This window comes from Elaeis guineensis, chromosome 14 (assembly GCF_000442705.2).
Source record: "Elaeis guineensis isolate ETL-2024a chromosome 14, EG11, whole genome shotgun sequence".
Lineage (NCBI taxonomy): Eukaryota > Viridiplantae > Streptophyta > Magnoliopsida > Arecales > Arecaceae > Elaeis > Elaeis guineensis.
Genome location: NC_026006.2, coordinates 17,710,916 through 17,721,587, shown reverse-complemented (window position 1 = coordinate 17,721,587; position 10,672 = coordinate 17,710,916). Strand labels below are relative to the sequence as shown.

The following is a 10,672-nucleotide window of genomic DNA, read 5'->3' as shown; positions in this document are numbered from 1 at the left end:
GGTTAGGTGGAATCGGGGATTGTCTAGATTTAGATGACGGTCTAATTTTTGGGACAGTTCATCTACCTTACTGTGGTTATCTATGACATTTTCAATCTGATAAATTCTACTTCTTTTTTGTTGAAGCATAGGTTGTTCTCTAGAGGTGGCAGACATATGATGTAGGAAATTCTCACTAAGTATTTCAAAGAGCTGCCAGGCTTCATCCTCACTCTTTAGCATGAATGTCCCACCACATGATGCATTAACCATTTGTCGGTGTTTCTCTGATAGACCATCATAAAAATACTGACAAAGTTGCCATTTAGGGACAGCATGGTGTGAACATTTACGAATGAGGTCCCTTAACCTTTTCCATGTCTCATGAAAAAGTTCACCCTCCAATTGGGAAAAACTAGTGATAGCATTTCTAATTTGATTTGTTTTTCCAATTACAAAGTATTTCTTGAGAAATTCTTTCTTAAGATGATCCCAAGTTGAAATGGTTATAGAGTCTAAGGAGTTTAACCAATGCTTGACTTTGTCCTTAAGTGAGAAAGGGAACAGTTTCAACCTAAGGGCATCTTCGGAGAAGTTTTGGATTTTTACTGTGGAACAAATTTCAAGAAATTCATCCAAGTATTTATATGGGTCCTCATTACTAAGTCCATAGAATGATGGCAACATTTGAATAATGCTAGACTTAATCTCATATTGGGTAGCTTCTACTAGAGGTGCTTGAATGCATGGAGAGTAGGTATACGAGGATGGAGTGAAATATTCTCTCAATGAGCATGGAGGATTAGCCTCACCAGGTGCAGTCATGTTTCTAACTCGAATAGTCCTAAGAGTCTTTTCTAATTCTTCATCTAATGGTTGCAAGTCGGATTTTAGTGATCGTCAACCTAACATGCAACTAAAAGGTCTATGTAGGACTATCCTAGTCTGTTAAGGATTATTTTTTTTTTTTAAGAGAAGAAGAGAAGAGAGAAAAGAGTTCTAAAGAAGAGATCCTAAAAAGTCCTAAAACTAATAGAAGAATTAGTTGTGGTTAGATTTTAATTACAATCAAGTTAGCACACAGTGGACTCTCTATCCTAAAGTTATCCTAGTTCTAGATAGCTCCTAACTGTAGTTAGCCTTCAAGCCCTCCAAGTCGGAGCTTGACCAACCAACTGGCTAGATAAGTGTAAGGTTGGTGGGAGTCTCCCCGTTGCTTTCCTTAGACATCAATTAAATTGGCCAGATCAGCGAACGGAACCAATTAAAAATCACCTTCCTTCGGGCCCAGTCATCCCGCAGACCACTTGCCTAGATACCAGCTAGCTGATCAAGTCTAACCTGGTTCAACTCTCAGGGTCACTTCTCCTAATGAGCTCAAAATCCTTAGGAGTCAATGTCTAATTAATTTTAGATTAAGGTCTAGGTTATACAAATGAAAGGGAGTGATTTGTAGGACAAGAAAGGGTGATCAAATCCCCACCTTATCTTAGTTAATGGGTTGCACCCTTAAAGTTAATTATGGAGATGCAATGCAAAGAAACAAGATGTCCAATCAAGTTAGAAATTTTTATATTTGAGGTTACGCTATTTTAGTTAAGTGTTATGAAATGTCAGTATTTTCTTTTTTTAATTCAACCGTGCCAAGGTCCCCGACAACGGTGCCAAAATTTGATGCATAGTCGTTGATAGCACCAAAAATAACTCTACTCACTATGTAGGTAGGATGAGTCGAGATCGTATCTTCAGGGACCTTGGACTAAGTTGAGATTGCAAAATAAAAGAAAGAAGCATTATTTTGATTTAGAAAATAAATTATCTTAAAATTGATATAATTAAAAAATAAAGAACTCGGGAGTTTTGAATTAATTTTGTACTAGTAGAGTTGTATCTCCTTTATTTTTAATTAAATAGATGCGATTAATCTTAGAAAGTCATTGTAAATCTATGTCGTCACCTTGTAACCTCAAAGAGTTGCGTAGTCTGCCGGGCCGGTTCCAGCCTTTGATTACCTATCTTTCCTCAGCACATCCCATACCCGTAGATCATGGTGCGTCTTCGAAAAGTACTAGATAAACAACTCTTCTTTCCTCGGCACGCCCCGTACCCATAGATCACGATGCGTCTCCAAAAAATAAAAGTTGTTCCTAATATTAATCTAACAGAAAAGCATAAATAAAAGCATATGAAAGAGAACAAATAAAGAACTCATGATGATTTAAATAAAAAGCATAATCTTTATTACATATAAAGAAATATAAGAAAGTTTAGAACAATAAACCCACTCTGTGTCGTTACAAAATTTCTTCTCCACTCCCGAGACTGCTAGCCTAGCTACTCATGGAATAGTCCCTTTCTCTTCCTCTATGCAAGGCTCTAGAAGAATTTCTGGGATGATCCTCAAATGGGAGTACAAGAGCCTTTTTATAGGTGTTAGGAGGGAGGAGTTTTACATGGTTTTCAGATATGGGACTAAAAAAAATACTAAGGACTAAAAGATGGATGGATGAGATGGAAAGATCATAAGCAGATAAAGAAAATACAAATTCTTCCTCTTGAAGTATTTTCAAGTATTATATTTTTTTCCTTTAATTTTCAGATCCATCTGCTATCATGAGCGTCTGTCTGTTCGCCACTGTGTCCGCCAGCACAAACTCTCCATGAACCCGTCATGCCGCGCGCCCGCAATCTTCTTTCACGGACCCGTTAGCTGTTAGGAAACCACTTACACTCCTTTTTGATTAGAAAATTATAAAAAGAAACTTTTGTTTCTTTAAAATGATGCCTATATCCTTTTTAGGTTTCTTGCATAGTATCTTCATTTTTTATAATATCGTATGCATCCTTCTTTTATTTTAATTTTATTTTAAGTCTAATTTTCTTCAAACTTGAGTCTTTTTGACCTGCGAATCGGACTCTTTATATCGGCGATCACCTTTTCTGTAAAATATAAAAAGAAGTATCAAATTTTTAATAAATAAAATAAATTAAATATAATTTTCTACTTTAAATTACTTAAATTAAGTGTTTATCAAAATTCATTCGGATTATGCTTGCGATAGCGACATACATGGACTATGAAATCTGGCAAATGAATGTGAAAATAGAATTTCTAAATGGAGAGCTGGAAGAAGAGGTGTATATGATATAGTCTAAAAGTTTCACATCCACAGATGAGTTCAAAGTGTGCAAGCTTCAGAGATCTATCTATGGATTGAAGCAGGCATCTAGAAGTTGGAACATGTATTGTGATAAGGTTATCAGAACATATGACTTCGTCAGGAACAGAAAAAAATCCTACATTTACAAATGGATAAATAACTCTGTGATTGTATTTCTCATTCTATACGTAGATGACATTCTGTTAATCAAAAATGACATCCCTGCATTACAAAGAATAAAAGTCCTGTTATCATCTCAATTCTCTATGAAGGACTTAGGAGAAGTATCCTACATCATTGGGATGAAGATCTATAGAGATAGATCAAAAAGGTTGCTTGGATTGTCCCAATCCATGTATAGAGATACTGATGCGATCGCGATGCTGTCGTTAGGACACCATGATTATCAATCAAATTCCAACTTCAATAAAAATTAAAAACATGTAGAAAGTAGTGAGTCGGGTCGAATCCATAGAAAAGGCAAGATTTTGATTAGAAATCTTTGATTTTACAAAAAGAAAATAAAATTTTGGAGAAAGTAATTTAAGTCAGAAAATAAAAGTTAAAAGTATGAAAAATAAATCGGATACTAAGATCTACTAACTAGATCCTAACATCTACTTATAATAAAAATAAATAATAAAAATTTAAAAAGTATAAAAATAAATTGGTACTAAGATCTACTAATTAGATCCTAGCATCTATGTGCAAAAAATAAAAGATAAAAATTTAAAGTACAAGAAAATAAATTTTGTATTAATTAAAATTAAAATTCAAGTATAAAAAATTTAAAAAGAATAATAAAATAAAATAAAAATAAAATTATAACAAGGATCTAAAGTTGATCAGTCAAGTTTCGTCAGAAAGATGGTTGATGACCTCTCCGTCTTCCGTCGTACTCCGTAGAGCGAACCGACTTCTCTCCTTCTTTTCCTTGGGTCCCTAAAGCTATTTTATTTTTTTTTATTTTTTTTCTCACTTTCTACTCAATTTTTCTACTCTCAAAGCTTTTTTTCGGACCTCCTATTTATAGATGAATTTTTCATAATTTTTTGGTAGCAAAAGGAGTCCTAAAATCCTTAGAAATCGTATTAATCTCCTTAAAAATATTTCTAACCGTCGGATCAGCTTCGAACCACCCAGATCTGATCAAAAATCATAGTTTTAATCCTTATCAAAGTTGGATTGAATGTCAGCCATTGGATCTAGGTTCTAATGAAGTTCTAACCGTCGGATCGCATAAAAGAATCCTATTCAAAGTTGGGAGTGATAACAGCCGTTGGATCACATGATGGATTGCTTCTGGGCCATCGGATCATGCAAAAGAATCCTATTCAAAATCGGCAACGAGTCTAAACTGTCAGATCTCGGTCGGATTGAATCTCAGCCGTTGGATCACGCCCAAGATCTTTCTCTCGCTGTGAACCGCGCCTGTGGACCGCGTGAAGTTTCCTATGGACCGTGCCCTGGCTCTGTGGACCGACCGACCGGTCCACCATACACCGAAGGCTATTTTCTTTATTTTTTAGGATATTTTGGCTCGATTTTTGCTTCGATTTTTTTGCCTGAAAAATAAGATAAATATGCATTAAATTTTTTAAAAATTTTTCTTCATTTTGGTGCTTAAATTGCTCAATTAAATTAATATCTATTTTTTTATATATATATCTAATTTCATATTTTTTTTAAAATTATATATTTTTTAAGAAAATTCAATAAATTTATGAAATTAAGATTTTTAAGAAGATGTTAGCATCATAAATTATCAAAAATATCTTCAATAAATGTAAAAATATACTACTTATCACACTCCCCAACTTGAACTTTACTCGTCTTCGAGTAAAGAAAGAATTTAGAATCAAGCACCGTTTAACTTAAAATCTTAAATTTTATCAAATAATTTTCAAAAAGACCACTGATATTCAGTAGAGTGCAAATGAGGTATGTCATTGGGATATTAATACTAGTCAATATGAGAGTTAAACTAAAAATACTAAACTTTTTCTGAACTTTTTTAAATTATCGCTACCTTTATCTCCAAATCATTCACCTTCACATGAACAAGTATATTGTTACTTCCATCCTTCATTTATTGATTGATTTTTTTTTTAATATTATACTGCTATTGAGTGTCTTAACCCATTAAGCTTTCTGTTTGACCCATGTAGCGAGTTTTCAGTCAATAACTCTCAAACCAGATGGCTTTAGGGCACTAGGTATAAAATATCCCTCAAACCTACTTGCTTGAATCAAACAGACTACGAATTAAAATTAGCTTTACAATAAAACTTCTTTGTCATTCATATCTTTTGATGCGAAACTCAATGTTTGCTTAGGTAAAGAGGCCCGGTTACTCAGCATGAAGTACTTGGAAACTTTTTTTTATTTTTTTTAAATATATGAAGAAACATATAGTTACTTTACACAAGCCTATAAGAAGTAAACTCTTTTTTGATACTGGTAGAAAGATTTAGAAATACTCAAAGAAAACTATTTAAGTTCTTAACTTAACTCTTTATTGAGTTTTCTTAATACTTGATCTCTTAATATCTCACAAACTCTCTTGTCTATCCATCAATTTTTTTTAAAAAATACTTGGTTTAACTCGATTCTTAAGTGTAATCAGATGCTTAAATACTAAATACTAACTTACTTGTGGACTTAAAAAAAAAATTTATTCTCCCCCCCAATTTAATCAACATTATCCTCAATGGAGCAGAAAAAATGAACGGTGCATGTAAAGAGAAAGAAAAGGAGAGATATCACCTGATCCATAAGTCTTTTTAAAACTGATTCTCACCCCAACTTAGTCAATATTATTTTTAAATCCCTACAAAAGACACAAAGCAAAACTTGATTATCCTAAACAAAATGCAAAAGAAAGCAAAGGCAAAAGCAAAAATTGAAAACTTGAAAACTGGATTGCCTCTCAAGAAGTGCTAAGTTTACCGTCTTCAGTCAGACCATGCTGATTTTCTCACCTATCCCGTGTCGAATATTGGATTGATAAATTTCAATAGTTTTGGATTGTCAATCTCAAAAAAATAGTCTAAAATAAATTTTAATATTTTATTATCAATCTTTAGAAAGTAATTCATATCCTCATTCTTAATTGAAAAAAGATAATTCACAAACCCATTCACAAACCCTTGTTTGTTGAGAATTTCTCCTATTTGTTCTTCTAAAATACTCATGAATTGAGTTTTTGGGTTAGAAACTAAGTTTGAAGAAATAGGCACTGGAAGGATATTTTTTTATTTTAAACATGTATTCTCAAGTGTGATCAAAGATAATTTTAATTCTGAAGGAGATGGTAATTCTATAGTGGAAGAACTGATTTCTAAAGCTGAAGCAAATAAAACTTTTGATGAATATATCTCAGGTAACTCATCTGCTATCTTCTCAATATCAATTTTAAGCTCAGATTCTTCTATCAGATTAGTCTCAATACTAACACGTTCTTTCAAATTTATATTTTGGCTATCATCACTACTAGCCTCACTCACCTGGTCTTGGTATGAGTCCTTAAGAATTTTATCTCTTGTAAGCTCAGAGATTACTATATCAATTTCAAATTGAGGATTCTTAAGTGGGACATTGGATTGATGACTTGGTCCAGGTAGTTGGTGGATGGGTGGGTCATTTTCAAAATTCGGTATTGGTTCGTTTGGCAATTGACCTAGTTCTCTCCTCATGGTAGACTCAGTTAATTGATCTATTTGTACTTCTAACCTGACGAGGGATTGCTGTTGGGTCATGATCATTTGTTGAAGTTAGCTAAATCTATCATCAGTTAGATTGGTCTGTTGAAGAGGTGGGTATGATGGTTGATTGTAATAGGATGACTGAGTAGGCTGACCACTATTATAAGTATAATTTTGATATTGGGGCCTACTCTGAAAGTTTTGCAAAGGAAGAATTTGGGTCTGAGCTTAAGTCTGTTGGGGTCTTCAAGAAAAATTAAGATGGTTCCTCCAATCTTGGTTATATGCATTTAAGAATGGGTCATTGACAGGATTAGAGTAACCTTGAGCAGCTTGAACTTGTTCTTAGATGAAAGGTGAAAATTGTGCAGCCATTGGATATTTACTCACATGATGGGCCGGGCTAGCATAAATAGAACAAATCTCCTGATAATTAGATGGTGGTATGTATTGTGCAGGAGATTGTTGACCTAATGCTAGGAACTGACCAAATTTCTGGGCAAGAAGGTCGACTTTATCTAATCTTTGGGCTATTAGGTTCAGATCAGCCTTAAAACTAGAGTCTGTTTGCTTGATCTCAAAAATTTCTGCCCACTTTTGGTGAGGGATTGATCTTTCGTAGGAGGATAATGAAGCATGATTGATTGAATTTTTACTCAAAGTTTCAAATAAAGTGTAGGCTTCATCCTCACTTTTACTCATGAATGCACCCCCACAAGATGCATCTACCATCTGTCTATATTGGTCACCTAAATCCTCATAAAAAGTTTGAACAATTTGCCACTTAGATAGACCATGATGTGGGCATTTTCTAAGAAGTTTCTTAAGTTTCTCCCATGATTCATGAATTTGTTCTCCTGAAAGCTGAGCAAATCCAGTGATGGCTCGCCTCATGGTGTTTGTTCGACCTATGAGATAGAATTTCTTAAGAAACTTGTGCTGCATTTCAGCCCAAGTTTGGATTGGTCTCCCTATTGTGCCAAGCCAGTACTTGGCTTTATCTTTAAGTGAGAAGGGAAATAAGGTCAATCTAAGTGCATCATCAGTAAAATTTTAAATTTTCACCGTGGAACAAATTTTTAAGAACTCATCCAGATGCTTGTAAGGATCTTCATTAGTATTTTCATAGAAAGACGGAAGCATCTGGATTATGGTCGACTTGATCTCATAGTGGCTTGCAGGGATATCAGGCAAGTGGATACAAGTTGATGGGTTATAGATGGAAGAAAAAAAATATTCTTTCATTTGCCTAGGTGGTTCTCTAGGATCTCCAGCCATCTGATTTTTAGGTTTAATATGAATCAACCGTTCAATCTCAGGATTGGGTTTAACTAGGTCAGGATGGAGAGATCTTCTACCTTGTATATACCAGTGCAAATCCTAATGTATGATTCAAGTTTTGTTTTTGTTTCGTCTCTTTTTTTTTTTAAGAGGAAAAGGAGAGAGAAGAAAGAAAGAGCCCTAGATCTAGATACGTAAGGTGGGAAGAATTAGTTGTGGTTTAGTGTTAATTACAATCAAGTTAGCAAACAATTAAACCTAAACACCTATGGGTTTCTTAGACCTAACAGTTCGATGTAGAGTGGCTTTGTCTAGATACAAATTGGGTTTGTTCTCACTTTCTTCAACTAGCCAAGTAAGAGGTGGGATCATGGGGGTCCCCCCGTTGCTTGCCTTAGATACCAATTGAATTGGCCAAGTAAGCTAACGGAACTAATTAAATAACCACAAATCTACTTAGGCTGAGCCTTTATAATCTCTTGCCTTAGACACCAGTTTCAGGAGTGAGTCTGGACTTACTTTGCACTTGACTTGACCATAATACTCAGAACTGAACTCGATTAATACTAGGGGCCAATGTCTACTTGATTTTAGTTAGGCTAGGATTAATATGGGATGCTGCTTGGTTGTTTTTGGGCCAAGAGAGGGTGATGAAATCCCCACCTTATCTTGTTATGGTGTTTCCCTTAAATTAATTTGAGATGAATATGCACAACCAATTTCAAACAAGAGGTTCTATACAACTTAATTAGATGCATGAAACTAATAAAACTTAAAAGCTTACCTTGTCTCCAGCGATCACCAAAAATAAATCTACAATGATGAATGCTCCTAAAAATTTTCTACTCTTGTCATGCAATTTTTATTAGTTTATGTGGATGAATTTTAGGTTAATTAAAAAAAATAGTAATTAATACTAAAAAAATAGTTAAGGCTAGGGTTAGGATTGATCTCACCAACTTGGAAGCTTTCTATCTCTTTTTTTTTTGAATTTTTGAATTTTTTTTTGCAAAAAGATAAAAAAAAGTTAGTAAGCAATAGTCACAAGAAAATCAAAAAAATCAAACATTAAAATTGGTGCCTTCCCTGACAACGATGCCAAAAATTGATGCGATCGCGATGCTATCATTAGGACATCGTGATTATCAATCAAATTCTGACTTCAATAAAAATTAAAAATATGTAGAAAGTAGTGAGTCGGATCAAATCTACAAAGAAGGTAAGATTTTGATTTGAAATCTTTGATTTTATAAAAAGAAAATAAACTTTGGAGAAAGTAATTTAAGTCAAAAAAAAAAATTAAAAGTGCGAAAAATAAATCAGGTACTAAGATCTACTAACTAGATCCTAGCATCTACTTGTAATAAAAAGAAATAATAAAAATTTAAAAAGCATAAAAATAAATTAGTACTAAGATCTACTAATTAGATCCTAGCATCTATGTGCAAAAAATAAAAGACAGGAATTTAAAGTGCAGAAAAATAAATTTTACATTAATTGAAATTAAAATTTAAATATAAAAAATTTTAAAAAAATAATAAAATAAAATAAAAATAAAATTGTAACAAGAATCTGAAGTTGATCAGCCAAGTCTCATCAAAAAGATGGTTGATGACCTCTCCGTCTTCCGTCGTACTCCATAGAGCGAACCGACTTCTCTCCTTCTTTTTCTTAGATCCCTAAAGCTATTTTATTTTTTTTATTTTTTTCTCACTTTCTACTCAATTTTTCTACTCTCAAAGCTTATTCCCGAACTCCCTATTTATAGATGAATTTTTTATAATTTTTTGGTAGGAAAAGGAGTCCTAAAACCCTTAAAAATTGTATTAATCTTCTTAGGAATATTCCTGACCGTCGGATCAGCTTCGGACCACCCAGATCTGATCAAAAATCATAGTTTTAATCCTTATCAAAGTTGGATCGAATGTCAGCCATTGGATTCACATTCTGATGAAGTTCTGACCATCGGATCGCGCAAAAGAATCCTATTCAAAGTTGGGAGCGATAACAGCTGTTGGATCATGTGATGGATTGCTTCTGGGCCGTCAGATTGCACAAAAGAATCCTATTCAAAATCGGCAATGAGTTTGAACCGTCGGATCTGGGTCGGATTGAATCTCAGCCGTTGGATCATGCCCAGGATCTTTCTCTCACTGTGAACCACGTATGTGGACTGCGTGAAGTTTCTTGTGGACCACGCTCTGGCTCTGTGGACTGACCGACCGGTCCACCGTATACCGAAGGCTATTTTCTTTATTTTTTAGGATATTTTGGCTTGATTTTTGCTCTAATTTTTTTACTTAAAAAATAAAAAAAAATGCATTAAATTCTTCAAAAATTTTTCTTCATTTTGGTGCTTAAATTGTTCAATTAAATTAATATATATTTTTTATAAATATATCTAATTTTATTTTTTTTAAATTACTTATTTTTTAAAAAAATTCAATAAATTCATGAAAAATTGATGCAATCACGATGCTGTCGTTAGGACACTGTGATTATCAATCAAATTCTAACTTTAATAAAAATTAAAAATATGTAGAAAGT

At 33.6% G+C, this 10,672-nt stretch overlaps 1 non-coding gene across 1 annotated transcript; it reads left to right on the top strand.

Moving 5' to 3' along the window:
* Nucleotides 1-310: 310 nt before the first annotated feature.
* On the top strand, nt 311-416 carry LOC140853874 (small nucleolar RNA R71). Its single transcript, XR_012137017.1, has one exon. It is a non-coding gene; the product is annotated as a small nucleolar RNA R71 (small nucleolar RNA).
* Nucleotides 417-10,672: the final 10,256 nt, after the last annotated feature.